This window comes from Gossypium hirsutum, chromosome A10 (assembly GCF_007990345.1).
Source record: "Gossypium hirsutum isolate 1008001.06 chromosome A10, Gossypium_hirsutum_v2.1, whole genome shotgun sequence".
Taxonomy (NCBI): Eukaryota; Viridiplantae; Streptophyta; class Magnoliopsida; order Malvales; family Malvaceae; genus Gossypium; species Gossypium hirsutum.
In genome coordinates, this window is record NC_053433.1 from 111,800,853 (window position 1) to 111,818,293 (window position 17,441).

Below are 17,441 nucleotides of genomic sequence, written 5' to 3' on the forward strand. Positions count from 1 at the left end.
TGACAAAAGATTTTAAAAATAAAAAATAAAAAATAAAAACATAGTGGAGTGGTTAAAATCTTGCGTTTTAGTTGATATCGTTGGTCAAAATTAGTTTTTGGTTTCACAATTATACATTTCCTACCCATTAATGAGAAATCATCACTTATAAATTTATATTAATTGATTGGTAGGAGGTTTTGTTGATTTAGCCTCCATCCATTTAAAAACAAAAGTGTTCGTAGATTTTTTTTTATTCTTTTAAAGAAAAAAAAAGTAAAATTTTTTCATCATTTTGCTAAATTAATTTCTATACGTTAGATTAAAGTAGACCTGATCATAGGCCGGGAATGTTCACCCGAAATGTGCGAGGATTTGGACAAAAATATAGGTCTAAAAAATGGGTTTGGACAAAAAAATAAGACCCGTTTAAAAAATGAGCTGGGCCTCGGGTAAGGCATTTTTGGCCCGAGCCCAAACAGGCCCGACCCGAATCCACTAATGACAAAAAAAATCTACTTTTTTTAATATTATTTTCTTGTTGTTTTTTCCCCCTTTTTTTGCTACCATTTTACTATTACGTTACTACTATTTTGTTGTTATTATTTGGATATCGTATAAAACTTATTTTATTGTTAATTTTGTTATTATTTTAGAGACATTTGCTTGTTAAGTTGCATCTATCTTAGTGTTATTTAATATATATATTTTAAAATTTATTTTGAATTTGTTGGGAAATATTTATTTTGATGTTTTTAGTATTTTCGATGTATTATATATTTTTTAAAATTATATAAAAAATAATAAATAAAATTAATGTGGGTGGGCTGAGTCGAGTTCGAGTTTTAGCATTTTTATCCGAGTCGGGCTTGGGTAAAATTTTAGGCCTATTTTTCGGGCCAGACTCTAGACTAACAAACGGGCCTGAATTTTTAGTTGAACCCGGCTGAAACCCAGCCCATGCTCACCTCTAGATCAAAGAGAAAATTAGTGTTTTTTGTTAAAAATCGGTGTGATTAACAAATAACCAAATAATTACAGCTATATATCATGAGTATCTCATGTTGACATATATGAATCAATTTTTAACAATAGAAATAGATGATATTTATAATAAAATGATCAATTTATTTTTGATCTATATTTTGAGTAGAAAGGACAAAATATAATTTAGTTATTAAAGTAGGAATTTCTACCATACTTTTAAGAGAGGAAAAAAAATAGTTTAGAGGTAAGTAGGAATCCGAAATTATTGAATAAGGATAAAAGAGGTTGGTTAAATTATAGATATGTTGGTTGGATTTTGGTTGTTCCTTCACGGTAGCATTTAACCCCAAATAGTGATATAGCTTCTTATTTTACCCAGCACTGTGAATATCCCCATTTGTATATCCATGACCTACTAACCAAAGGCTTTCAGTAATAATTCTAACCTTAAGTGATCATCCTCCTACGAATTGTCAATATCTTTATGAGAATCTTTTGCTGTCACAGTAAGCCCACCAATACCAATTTTCGCCTCACATAAATTTATACCCACAATTAATTTCTTTTTTCTACTTATTATATTTGAACTGAGATTGATTTCGATTTTGGTATTAGTAAACTTTTTGTTTTCTTTTTTAAAATCAATTTTAGAGTTAATACATACTAAAAATGTAATTTCTTCAATTTCAAGAGACTATGTAAAAAAGTGAATGTTTTGAATGGGAATTTATTTGTATAATTAATTTTAAGAGGAAGCATTTAACATCTTCAAGTTCGATTTTCCAATTTTAACATTGATAATCTCTTCTCTTTCTTTTTTTTTTCTTTCTATTTTGTAAATTATAACCTCGATCGTGATAAGAATAAGGTAATTTCTTGAGTTTTGTTGATAAATGTCAAATGTATATATATTTATATAGTAGTAGTTATGTAGGAATGCTAAGAAATATATCCCATAATAATATCCTATAATATCCCAACAGGAATCAAATTACTAAAAGATAATATACTAACACTCCCATTTGGAGCATGCAGATCATAAATGTCCAACTTGCTGAAAAGATATTCAAATTGCGATTTACCAAGCGTCTTTGTAAAAATGTCAACCAACTTAATGAAGGTCGAAACATAAGAAGGTGCAATCAACCCATCCTAGATCCCTAACAAAGTGACAATCCACTTCAATATGTTTAGTACGCTCGTGAAATACGAGATTCTGTGCAATATTGAAGTACCCATCCTGTAGCATGCGCTAATTTATGATTTTCCTCTATTGGTGATCCTGTGGGCTCTACTCCCAAAAGACTCGTTTCCGAAATAATATTAAGTGCATATTTCCTTTGACAAAGAAATAACCCCAAAGAGTGATGAGCTACCTTTATCCCCCAAAAATATTTCAAAACACCAAGATCCTTCATATAGAAGCAAGAACTCAAATGCCACATAAAAGTTTTCAAAGCAACGAAATCATTCCCAAAAATAAGCAAATCATCAACATAAATTAGCACATTAATGTGTACAAATCCCTTAGTGTATGTAAAGAGAGAATAATCAAAATTTGATTGAAGAAATTCATACCCTTTCAGTGCAGTAACAAGCGTCGCAAACCAACACCGAGGAGTTTGTTTCAACCTATACAAAGACTTGCACAAACGACAAATCATTCTAAGCTTATTAGGAGCAAAACCTGGAGGAAGCTTCATGTAAACCTCTTTATTAAGACCACCATGCAGGAAGCCATTATGGACATCCATTGCTGTAACTCCCAATTTTCGAAACTGTAATAGTTAAGGCAGCCTGAACAGTCACTATTTTCACCACAAGTTCAAAAGTTTCATTATAGTCAATTTCTTCCACCTAGTGATTACCAAAAACAACAACAAGAGTTTTAATTCTCTCCATACTTCCATCAGAGTTATATTTAATCTTGTACACCTATTTACTACCCAGTGCTATCTTTCCAGGAGGAAGTATTTCTATAGACCAAGTGTCATTATAGTCAGTTCCTTCTACCTAGTGATTATTAAAAACAACAAGATGAGTTTTAAGTCTCTTAATACTTCCATCGGAGTTATATTTAACCTTGTACACCCACTTACTACCTAGTGTTTTCTTTCTATGAGGAAGTGTTTCCATAGACCAAGTGTCATTATCCTCCAGAGCATAGATCTCCTTTTGCATAGCATCACACCATCCTGCATCTTTCACAACCTCTTTAAAAGACTATGGCTCAACCCTTGAAGTAATAGCTGCAAGAAAATTATCACCTTTAGAACGTTGATTATGAGCAAAACATAAGCAACCAAACACACAAAGATTATCAAATAAAGGATATCTATCAAGCAACATTTCATAGGGTGTTTTATTGTGAAGAAGAGGTGAAGGAGTTCAATTAATGAGGTGAGAAGCAGCCAACACACACTCCAACAGATTTCCCTGGAAACGCAAAGCACGAACTACATTCAAAATATGTTGATGTTTCCTCTCCATTCTTCCATTTAGTTGAGGAGTACCAAACACAAGATGTTTGAAAAATAATGTTATTTGCAAGAAAATAATCTTGGAGACAATTAAATTCCATCCATTATCATTTCTAACACACTTTATTTGTTGAGAAAATTAACAATCAACCATAACAATGAATGACATGACAACTTTGAAAACCTTATTTTTATTAACCAATAGATATACCCAAACAACATGAGAGAAATCATCAACCAATGTAAAAAAAATAATGAGATCCACAAGATGGAGTGTCATAAAACGCACATAAATCACAATGAACTAACTAAAAAATACGACTGGCTTTCTATTCACTAATTGGAATTTTATTTCTAGTCTGCTTAGTACGATGATAAATTTCACATGCTTTATTCAAATGATCTCTAGAGTTACCAACATAAGGAAATAATTTACTACTTTCTTGGAAGAGTGACCCAATCTTCTATGCCAAAGTTCCAAAGATGATGAAGCTTCATCCGAAATTGCATTGACTGTCGAAACTTGCCGAAAGTAGTAAAGTCCATCCCATCTCTCACCCGTTCTAATCAGCTCCCTCAAATGAAGTTCATGAATATCACGTATGTTAGTAGAAAATTGGGCAAAACAGTTCATATAATCATTTAATTGGGAAACTGAAATTAAATTGCAGTTTAATTTAGGAACATAAAGAACATGTTTTAAGTGAATTTTGTTCGTCAATTTAACCATTCCTTCTTGGGTAGCCACCACAGTTTGGCCATCAAGGAGACCTATGAAACATGCTACAACATCTCTCACATTCGTCAAACATATAAGATCACCAGTAACATGATTTGAACACCTCATATAAAAAATTCAATTATTCTTAAACTTACCATTCAACCGAGTGGAAGTTAATTGTTTAATACCGAACACCGCTAGCAGAGACTATCATTGCTCAGCGGTAAAATTAGGTAGTGTCGCTCCCTGGTGGTGGTGGAGGAGGAGAAGACTTGTCACCAACCATTTAGAATGATGAAAAAAAAATTGTGTCAAAAACCTTGCTCAAATGTATATATATTTATACAGTAGTAGTTACATAGGAATCAAATTGCTAAAAGGTAATATCTCATAATAATATTCTATAATATCTCATTAGGAATCAAACTGCTAAGAAATAATATCCTATAATATCCCATTAGGAATCAAATTGCTAAAAGATAATATCCCATAATAATATCCTAATAGATCATATTACATTTTTTCTCTTAATTTTATTTTTATTTAAAGGCATATATTGATTAGCAAATTATTTTTGTTAAGATTATAGACTAGTTTATGTACGTCAGCATGAGGTGCATATGGTACATAACTTGTAATTATCTGGTTATTTCATCAACGACGTAAATTTTTAACAGTAAAAATAAATAAAATTTTTAACAGAAATAATCAATTTACTTTTTGATCTAACATAAATAAAGATAGAACAGTTATATTTATACATGAATTTTGTATAAATTTATAACTCTGTTAATATTTAGTGTCATAATAACTTGTTAATAAGATGTTATTTTGTGGTTGAGTTGTGAATAAAATGAATGGTATGATCGGTTAAGAGATTGTAGGATCTGGATTGAGAATCTCGACGTGTCTGCAAGGTCTTTTGGACCGTATCGTTAATGTCTTTGCCTCAAGGTGAGTGAGTTTCTGACAACAAGACACCGACCTTTGCCTCTAACCTTGCCATATTTTGTTTCGTCAAGGTGGATTTGCCTTTTCAACATGACACTGCTTGTAGTGCTCCTCCTCTGCCCTTTCTCTCTGTGATCCGTATGTTAACGGATGGTGTTGCCCGCTTCGGTTCTGTTTTCGGGTCTTTTATCTTTTCTACTTTCAGGCCTTTACTGTAAGGGTGAGCTTATAAATTCAGTGTTTCGAGGTATGGATCTTGTACTAATCTGTTGTAATTTTCTACTTGGAATGAATTCTTTTTTCTCATGATGAAATAATTTGGTTAACTAACAAATATAGGAAAAGAAAGTAATCATTCAATTCAGTACATTCATTGTTATGTTCAGTGATTATGAAACTATATCTAGAAAACTGTTTTCTTCCATCGCAATTCCAAGGAGAAAGATGGGAGCAATGGGTGGTCCTATCATATTAATTGATAATATAATTTTAAGATAAAAATATAAACTAAAAAATAATTAAAAATATAACTTGAAATATAATATGATATAAAAAAACATCAACATAATATGATTATCAACATAAAATAAGCCTAAGCTCGAAAGTCCATTCGTACCAATTTGAACTTATTACAATCTGAACCCGTAATAAAATTGAGCTCGAGAAAGCTCAAACCTGTAACAGATTCAAACTCAAGATCAATCTGGCCTAACTTCAAGATAAATTCAATCCAAAGTCCAAAAAATCTCGAATTTATAATTGAACAATCATAATAAGTATTAATAATTATTATAATTTTATGACGTTATATAAAATAAAAATAAAATGTAAATAAATGACTATATTTTTTCAAAATGTTTCATAAGCATATTGCATATTTATATTAAAATTATTAATAGGAAAAATAATTAATAATAATTTTTTATGTTAAATTATAAAGTGAAATAAAATTTTTAAAAACATTAATTTAATACAAATAATTTGAATACTATAATTATATATGTATAAAAAATATATAATAATTAAAATAATTAAAATTAAGCTTTAATGCTAATATTGTAATATATTATATAACTATTACCAAAAATTGAAACTGATTACCTAACCCGACTTTAAACCAATTGATATATTACTAATACATAATACAATAATATATTATAATGTATTAGTATTACTAACACAAAATAATATAACATATAATTATTTCTAAAAATATTAATACATATATATAACTATTATTATACTATAGATTATAATAAAATATATAGTATAAATGATATTATAATGTTTAATTATCAGTGCATATATATAAATTATTAATTTATTATATGATATGATATAACACTATATAATATATTAGGAGGGATAATTTTTAAATATACAAAAAGTATAGGGACTTATATCATATTTTGACCAATATAATAGTAAACAATAATGTTTAATAATTAATATATAATGTACTACTGTTATATATAACTATAATTATATTATAAATTAAAATAAAAAATATAGTATTGCGTGATATTATAATGTTTAATCATTTATGCATATATATAAACTATTAATATATATTATATACTATACCGTATGATGTAGAAGTAATATAATATAGTAAAAGGGTTAACTTTCAAATGTATGAAAAGTATAGGGACTTAAAGCATATTTCAACCAATATAATAATAAGCAATAATATATGATAATAATTAATATATTATGTACTATTTTTATAATTAAAATTTTTATTATTAAAAAGCAAATTCAGTAATCAACACAAATTACAAAATCTATAATCTCACACTTAATTTATATAATATCATAAAATAATAAATTTTACATACAATAAGCACTTTAATTATTTTATATAAAAGAACTTTATTAAATATACATAATTTATACTTTTTATAAGGCAAAATTGAGTTATGTTGTTATCCTATAAAAATAAAATAAATTATTACATTCGAAATTAAAATATTTATAATTATAAAATTCAAATTATTTAAATCAATTAGAGTTCACCCGACTTGATTTGAATTTGAATCCGAAAAAATCTAAATTCAAAAGGGTCTGAGCTTAAAAAAAATTTAAGTGATCTATAACATATTTGAGACCGAGAAAATCAAACCCAAATTAATTTAAACCTTAAAAAATTTAAGTCTGAAATAAGCCTGATCCGAGCTTACTCATTTCTGAGCTGTAGTAAGGAGAAAAGGAGATTGGAAAGGAGAAACCGTAATGTTTCTATAAAGAAAAAATAGGAATATTTTATTATCTCATTATTATTCTGTGTTTAATATATTAATTTTTCCTTTTAGTTTATGACTTTTGATATCCTATTATTTGATAGTTATATTGGAATTTGATTATTTTAGAGTTTATTCCAATCGAAGTTTAAATGAGAATATATTTTTTAAGTTTTTTTTTTTAATTATAAAACTCGAACTTAAACTCACTTAAATAGTATGCTAACTCTTTACCTCTTCTTCCAACAAATAATTCTATATTTTGTTGAAGCTAAAGTATTGATTATTCAATTAAAATAAAAATATTTTATATTTTTATAATTAAAATTTTCATTATTAAAAAGCAAATTCAGTAATCAACACAAATTACAAAATCTATAATCTCACACTTAAACAAGCTTGTCTGAAAGGTGGTTGGAAAGTCTCCACAAATATTCTCCATATATATATATGCGAGTACATAAGGTAGCTCTTGTCACGTAGTAACGTAAAAAAGACAGATGAAAGTATGCAATGGCAATAATATGTCTACATGCTTCTTCTGTAATAAAACAATAACAAAAGTTAAACAACTCCATGGACAAAGCATTGGAAGCAATAAACAAAAATAATATAATATGAAAAAACCCAAGGAAGCAAAGCCTTGATCAATAGAAATGGAAAGAGCCTTGGGGAAGAGAGAGAGAGAGAGAGTATAAGAAGAAAAGGCTGCAAAGGAAAAAGGAATTTGGTTTCCTTGTTTGTAGAAAATGGCAACTGATGAAATAAAGGAAGGAAACCCTAATGTTAATTATGGAATAAAAAAGAGGGATACTGTTTATCGTGTAGAGTGTTGGAACCAATCAAGTGTGAGAATCTTGGTGTCAGTATAATGGGGTTTTCTCTGCTTCTTCCTTTTTTCCACAGATTTTCTTTTATAATAAATATTTTTGTTTTTTCTTTCGAAAATACAAGGAATTTTCTACCATTATTATATAAAAACTTTGTGAATCAATTTTGTTTTTCTTTTTACAATATTGTTGCCTCGAACAGCACAAACTCGAAAACACTGTTTTGGTGAATTATGAGAATGACGATGATGAGGTATCTGTCTCTCTCTATTTCTCTTTGCAGAGAGTCATGTTCTCTGCATTTTTTCATTTTGGTTTGCCTTTTGGAGTTATGTAATTCGTTGGTTTTTTTTTTTACTATTATATACTAACAAGTAGATATTTATTAAGGTTTTCAGTATTAGTTCGATGGTTAAATCGAATCGATCATTGATTCATATAGTTTGATTACGAAAGAACAAAATTAATATTTACAAATAAATTTGAGTAGTGTTAACAATCAATGCCAACTAGCTTTTAGATAATTTATGAGAGGCTTGGTTGATATCTATCATGTAGAAGTTAAAAGGAGATGCTTAAACGGTTGAAACTAGCTTGAGAGCGGAGATTTCGATAGGTAAAAGTGGAAATCGACAATACTCTCTTATTAGAAATTTTGCGTTCTGGTTTTGCTTGTGTAAACAATATAGTGGAAGTCAGATTGCTCCACACTTGGATTGCTAAGGATTGGTAAGTGAAGCTTAGACTTTTATCGAGAGATGGCAACAGAGTCACTGACTGCTTGGCTAAGGAAATCTCGGGAAGTTTGAACCAAGTAATCATCCTTGATGAATATCCGATCTATGTGCGACGTCTATTGAAAATTGACACTTATCATGCAATGTCTGATGTAATCAACGAAAATTAGACTAGTTTTATTTTAATATAATTTTTTCTTCTACCAAAAAAATAAAAAATCAATGCCAACTACTCCAGGCATGAAGTATGAACAAGGTAGAAAAACAAAAACACACACAATATGTTATACAATTCAATTTTCTTATTTTATGGGGTCCTGTCCAAAGACATAATTCGTCCAAAGACATAATTCATTATCTTAGTAACTCGTACAACAAAGTGATTATAATTTTTAACACTCACTTTTGTATCTAAAATCTAAATATTTCCTCCTCTAAGCTTCCTCACTCAAAGCTTAGAACATTAACCAAGTGACTTATTTGATTTTATACTTAATGCATGCATAAGAAATGTTCCTCAATGAACATAAATAAGTGCTCTCATATCAGTACATTAACTATACAAGTCGCCTAAATTTATAAGGAATCGAGAATTATCAATATACCATATAAATTACAATTAATTTTCTTATAAAACTAGTAAGATAATAAGTATAAAAAATATATCTAATGAGCTTAGAATAATTATTAAAATAATTAATATATATAATATTAAAAAATAAAAGACTTTCAAATCATTTTATAAAATTAAAAAGTATAATATGTACAAACAGTAGATTTACACTTTTTATTCTTCAATCTTAATTTAATTTAATCTCTGCTAATCGATGTAACTCATATTTTGTGTATACCTCCTCTTTTTTATGTTTTTTTTTCAATAAAATAATTTTATTATAAATTAAAAACAAAAACTCACAAATAAAAGCACAAATCAACGAGCAAGAAATGTGGGTTTTTTCTTAAAAATAATACTAAAAAATAATTAAATATAAAAATAGCGTGGGAAATAGATTAAATAGAAAAATGGAGTGCTTTTTTTAGTGCTTTTCTATGCAATCTGACTGGTTGACAGCATCATTTTTTTTAAATAATTTTTTATTGGTGTTGCCTGACACAGTAATAATATTGAAATAAAGTACAATGAATCAAAACATTCACGGACTTGATATGAAACATTCCCTTTTAAATTGGTTGGTGTAAAAAAAAAAGTTAAAGGTGGTGCATGATAACGTGACAACATCGACACGAGTGATAATTGCTTCATGAACCCTTCTATTTAAAATTTTTTTTAAAAAATAAAAAATCTGAAAAATAATTAAAAAAAACTAAAAATTAGGGAAAACTTTAAACTATAGAAAACATCACATCTGTTTTTCATACCATTTTTGTATTTAATTATTTTTTAATATTATTAAAAAAAACCCAAGAAATGTAAATAGAGTAGATGACGCCACAAGGCCACAAATGTTGAAGCAAACAGTACAAAGAGAGGCAGTGATCTAGAAAAAAGCTAAAAACGAAGATTAAAGCCAAGCAAAGAACTGATCACGAGAAAGCCCTATTTTAGCAATTCCATCTACAAAGCAGTTCAAAACATGGTTGGTATGGATGAAATCTACTTCTCCAATTTCTCCAGTAAGAGTCAATATCTTGGAAGGAAAAATCCAGAGTTCTACAGCCTACGATCAGGTTAGTGAAAACTTTTGGGGCTCCAAACGTAGAGCGAGAGAGAAAAGTGAGAGTGAGTTGATTTGGTTAACTTGAGGAAATGACGAATTTCACATACAAGCAAAAGGATCAATGGCAATTTTTTAAATTTTTTTAATTTTTAAAGTACAATATGAAAGTCAAACATATGCAAAATTAAGAAGACTTCGGCAAAAAAGAATCATGCATTTTAACAAAATTTTGAATGTGATATTTATACTTTTAATTTGTTCATTTTAGTATGTACATTTATTTTGTTTATGATCATTATGGTATTTTGTTCTAATGATGTTAATTTTTTACATAAATTAACACGTGAAATGGTTAAAGAGTCTCACGTGATATTTTTGAATCGAAGAAAAAAAACTAAATGATCATAATAAAGGGACTCACGTAATTCTTTTTTTCTTTTTTCCTTTTTAGACAAAATATTTAAAAGCCAAACCACATCATCTCGATTTTCTTTGTTTAGTCTCCAGTATATCTTGTGTTTGAAATCAATTAAGATTAAGGTTCCGTTTGTTTCACTGAAAATGACTTCTAAAAAATAATTTCTGGAAAATTATTTATTTTTCTGGAAAAGCTAATAATTTCTGTTGTTTGGTAGATTTCTTTAAAATATTTCATAAAAGTTGTTTTCAATTAAACAAACATACATTTGAGATTTTCTTACTTTTTCATTGTTTAATTAAATTTATTTTTATCTATAATTATTTTTGCATATATTAAAAATATTATGTTAAATTCAGATTCATTACAAAGTCATTTTTTAATAACATGACTACTAAGTGAGTATTTTTTATTTAAAAATGTGACATCAACAAAATTGATAAAAAAAATTAACTATGTCAACAATTGGACTTGATTTTAAATTTGAAAAGTAAAGGGACTAAATTCTTAAAAGTAAAAGTACAAATACTAAGTTACAAATCTGTGAAGTGTACATAGATTTATGACATATTTTAACCTTTATACTACAAAATATTTATTATTAATATATTTATAATTGTAATAAATATTTATTATTAAAATATTAATATTGAATATTTTCAATAATATGCGAAGAATATTATTTAAATTTATTATTTTTAAAATGTATTGTTAAAATAAAATTGAATATTAAACAATTTATTAAAAAAATAAATTATATCTATTATATTAATAATTTATTATATGACTAAATACAAATAATTAAATATGTATGTTTAATAATATTAAAAAATAATATTTTAAAATTTTTTAAAAATAAAAAAAATTATTATCAATATAATAATATTAAGCTTGATTTAAGTTAATCTTTATATAAAAATAAAATTATCTATATATTAGCTTTTTTCCGGAAAATGACTTACGCTTTTCAAAAGGATAAGTCATTTTACGAGAAAAAAGGGCCTATTTTACTTTGACTTGTAAGTCATTTTCCGTTAACCAAATTATTTTCTGTGAAACAAACATAGGAAAAATACAAAAAATATTTTCCGTAAAACCTTTTAAATGTAAACAAATGGACCCTAAGTGTTGTCAAGTTTAGTGATGATTCGAGTGAGAATGATGTTAGTGCAAGTTAAGTGATGGGTGTTACCAATTTTGATATGGAAATGAATAATTAGGTCATATTGATATTATAGTTATCGTTATTTTCCACATAAATAATGAAATGATGAAGATGGTGACAATGCTCAAAATTTTCATCAATTTTTATTTAATTTATTCTAGATTTTAGTTAATTTTGAAAAAAAAAATTCTAAGCCTAAAAAAATTAGTTTTTTTATTTATTTTTATTTAATCTTTTTAATTTTATTTTGAAATAAAACAAAGAATTTTGGATTAATTATAAAGAAGCCTCTGAACTCTAATTAAAAGTCAACAAAAGAAGTATTACATGGCAGCCCATAGTCGAGCCACATGTCAAAAATGTCGGCATTTAACACTGTTAGAGGGAATTAGTGAATTGATAGACAAAAATTAAAGATCGGTTACCACATTTGACGTTTCGAAAGTAGAAGTACCATATTGAAAAGTCTATTAAAGTATAGGGGATTTTTTTTACCATTAACCCTTATCAAATTAACTATTAATTTTTAAATTTAATGTTAAAAATTAAATTAATTTTTGTAATTTTAATATTAAAAACTATTTTTAGTATAATGTTGATTTAATAATATAATAAATAATAAAATGTATTCTCGTGAATTTAAATTCATGCTTATATATATGGATTAAAATATTGTTTTCCTAATTAATTTTAAAATAAAAAATAATAATTAAAAATGAATTTGAGGAGTTAAGATGAATTCAAAAAAGATTGTATTCAAAAATTAATATTATTTTTAGTTTGTCTTGTGCACACAACTTGGCTCGTCGATCACATGCCTGTGTACCACTACACGACTTACCACACGGGCGATCACACGCCCGTGTGGAATCGACAAAATACTTTTTTGATTTTTCGCTGCTTCTCGTTTTCGGTGTTTCAGGTACACACTTGATATTGATTCGAAGCTAACACGACCACGAGCACTGCAGAACCTATTATTGGCCAATAACACACCAATTAAGTTACTTATCACTAGCTTCAACAAAAAGACACAAGATGGCAAAACGCCAAATTTACAAAAATGTTACCTTCAGTCGATCAATCGGGGTTTCGCACACTTAAAACGTCAATCAGAGACCTCTAACCCTTTGATCAATTCCTAATCAACCAACAGAAAAAACCCCTTAAACCCCTTAACCAAAAAACATTAACATAGAGTAGGAACATAACTTACCACACCACGAAATCGCACACTTACACCCGGAACGAACGAACAAAAGAAACCAATTAGGGAAAATAGGTGAGGGGAAAAGAATTTTCGGCAGCAAATTGCCAGCAATGAGGATGGAAAACAATGGCAAAAAGGGTGGAGAGATTTTGGAGAAAAAGATAAACCGAATATTCAATAACCACCCTTAATCCCCTATTTTTCTCCTAAAAACCGTTTGTCACACTCCCACTATCCCTCAAATACTCAGCATTTTACTACACTTCAGACTCCTACACAGCATAAATAATAAAAATATTGCTCTTGTCCAAATTCAAACACAAGACCTTCTTCATACTAACACTCCACTTAACCACCAGGCCAGCAAACCCATTCTGTTATAAATTTACCAACATTTAATTAAAAGCCTACCGTCTAAAGATAGGACTTTATTCATAAGAATACCAAAATTTACACAAGTTGTGACTTAAACTTAGAATCTCTCACACACACTCATAATACTTAACCACTGAAATAGATACTCAATTATGTCAATGAATTACAAAAACATATTTAAAAACTTGGGGCGTTACATGCGACTTTTTATATTAATTATGAGAGAAACGCTAAAGGTCCAACTGGTTTAGCTTGTGAAGATCTACTTTGATTATTACCCCAATCAAAGTTGGGGTGATTTCTCCATCCCGTATTATAGGTGTTGGCAAATGGGTTATTCTACTACCTCCCCAAATTCCTAACATATCCAACCAGTTCTAGTTCAGCTATGCACTACTTACAATGATGATTATCCCTACACTGATCACAAATATCATAAATTGTTTGCTTCCTGCTAACCCCGATTTTCTCATTCATATATCATCTCAAAGTAGTCATTTCAGCGACAAGAGAAGGCATCGCATCAACTTCTACTACTCCAATCGGTTTCTTTTAGTTTGCACCAGCTCTACTCAAAGTCCATTGTGGATCATTTTCTGTTTTGTCTTCAATTATTTTGGCAGCTTCTTCAAATGACTTAATAATGCCCCATGTAGATACCTAATTTTGTTTGGGCTTACAATTATGGGTTTATTGAACCTTGGAATTGTTGAATAAGAGCTACAAAATGGAATTGGATGTGAAAAAAAGTTAAATTTGGATTTTGAGACTAGGACCAAATGGAATTGAACTTACAAGTTTTGGGGCTTGAATTGAATTTTGTAAATATTTTAGATTAAGTTAAGATTAAATTTAAATTAACTTTAAATTGATTTGAAGTTGTTTCTAAAATTAATTCTAATTTTATTCAAGATATTTGGATATCAAAGATATGGGTTTTTGGTGAAGATATGAAAATTCGTTTTAAAATAAAATCACGATTATTTTTATAAATTATGGTTTTATTTTTAAACATTTCATTTTGCACATAAAATTAGGTTATGTTTTAAAATCAATTAAGTGGTAAGCCTACTATTTGGTTAAAAGCGCATTTTCTATTTTCATTAAGGGTCCAAATCAAAATTGAGTCCTAGTTCATTTCTAAGCCCAATTCCAAGCAATGGTCAACTTAATTTGGGTAAAAGCTCAAAAGATTATTAGTCCACATCAGGTCCAATTGATTCTGGGGCCCAAAAGTCCAACTTTATGAGATTTTCTGGTTAAGGTTTTGATACCAAAGTTGTCGCCCATGGGAACAAAAAAGGCCAACGGAGTTAAAAGTGGTATTAACACTATTCATTATATTTATTATATATTACTACAAATCTTATCACCCTTGTACATCAACGACATTTCCTAACCCTTTTCGATCACATCAATTTACTACAAAAGATATACTTCTTTTTTTGGTATCTACTGAAATTAATTCAGTAACAAATCATTCGCATTTTGTAAGTCTACTAAAGAATAGATGTTGGCTATGAATTTTTAAAGTTATTACATATTCAATGCAATGATCAAACCATTGAAAGCTAATTTAAGATAAGAGAGACTTTTGCCATCTTACTTAGAGGTGTTCAAACGGTTAATCGAACCGAACTAATATTAACTAAACTTTTTAATCTTTTAACTGTTAATCGAACCAAATTTTTTTTTAAAAAATTAACCGAACCAAAATATTTTGGTTAATTCAGTCGGTTAATCGGATTAACCGAAATTTATATGTTATTTTTTTGTTAAAACAAGTATAAAACATATCAAAAAAATAATTTTATAATGCTCATTTGACCAAATTAACCGAACTAGTAATAACCTAATACACATAATATATAATATTATTTATTAAATTCAGTTAATTACCCAATTTCGAACCGAATTAACCGGTAACCGAAATTCTAAAAAACCTTTAACCTACCTCCAACTAAATTATATCGATTAATCAACTGATTAATCGAATTAGATCAGTTTAATCGATTATCTCGATTTTAACTGAAATTTAAACACCCCTAATTTTACCTAACTCTCCTGTTTACTACAAAACATGTATTTAAACATTTCATATTTATCACATTTGGACATTTTATATATAAGCATTTAATTAATGACTTTGCTTCATGTTGAAGTTGAGACTCTTATTATCTTATCCTTTACTCACTATGCATAGGAGGACGATACCATTCTATAAGGGATTACATTCAAACAATTATAGGCCAAGTTTATCCATTATCTAAATCATTGATTCTTTGTTCGCATAATAAGATGTTAACACTATATCTTATATGCTAAATTAAGAATTCATTCAATTCATTCCTTTCGATATCCTATTACTGATATGCGATTTTTTATTATCAAGATATACAAAAACAATTGCCAACTCATTTCGATAATAAGTTTTCTTTCTACTTTTGTGTTGACAATGGATTGCTTTGTTTATTTGATGATAAAAAATCTTGTATTATCTCCTGTGTAATCCAGCCACAAAAGAGCCCTGAATACAAGGAGAATATTCCATGGTCACATACTTTTATGCAATGTCTTGAATTTGGATTGGATCCTTTGTCCAATGATTATAAGGTCATCTATATTTGAGAGGTTTCAAATGAGAAAAATTATTCGCATGGACCATATCATTATGCTATTTATAAGATGAACACTACTTCTTGGAAGGTTTTGAATCATGAAGAATTACAGCTTCCTAAATACCTAAGTCCATTCCCCGATGAAATCAATGCATGTGTAAATGATGTTTGATACTGACATGCCAACTCTAAGATCCTCACATTTTATTTGAGCAATGACGTTTTTAATTGATAGAATGTCCTTGTGAAGTATATGAAAAGTTATTTCTTTTACATGATTATATCACAACTCTAATATCCTCGCATTTTATTTTAGCCTTTAGCATAACACATATATAATGTTGAGTATGTCTAATACCTTCAATAACACATACAATAATACGCGCGCACAAGCAAAGTAGTATAATAAGTTCCATGAGAACTTACTTTCTAAACAACAAAATGAGGGAGTCGCGCACTTCCAATGTCTTCACTCCAAGAGATTCTCTTTTCCTTTGCTAGAGCCTTCGCTAGCCATCTTATTGTTTTAAATAAACATATAAATATTATAAATATATGTATTCAACATCACGACAATAATATTTTAATGGCTCAATAACTTATTCAATGTATGTAAATATGAAATGAGATGATATAATGCCCAGATAAAAAAAAAAACCTTACCAAAATCGCAACTTTCTCTCAATAACTTGATACTCTCGTATTAGAACACAAACCCTAAATCATTGGGAACATATGGTTTAAATATAGTTTTTAGGATGAGTTTTGCAAAAAGAAATGAAAAAATTTGGCGAAGATTTGTAGAAAGATGAGTAGAAAAGAAGAAATGAGAAAGTGGAAGTTTCTTCCCTGTTTTAGATATATGAAAGATGATGGCTTCCTATTTTTTGTTTTATCAATTTTAATAAAATATCTAATTAACAAGTCAAAAGTTAAAAAGTTTGGCCAAAATTGATTTTTTTGAGTACAAATGTTTTATGTAGTGTTTCACCATAATGTCTTATAAATATTAATATTTATCATAAATATATGTCAATTATTTAAAATATCC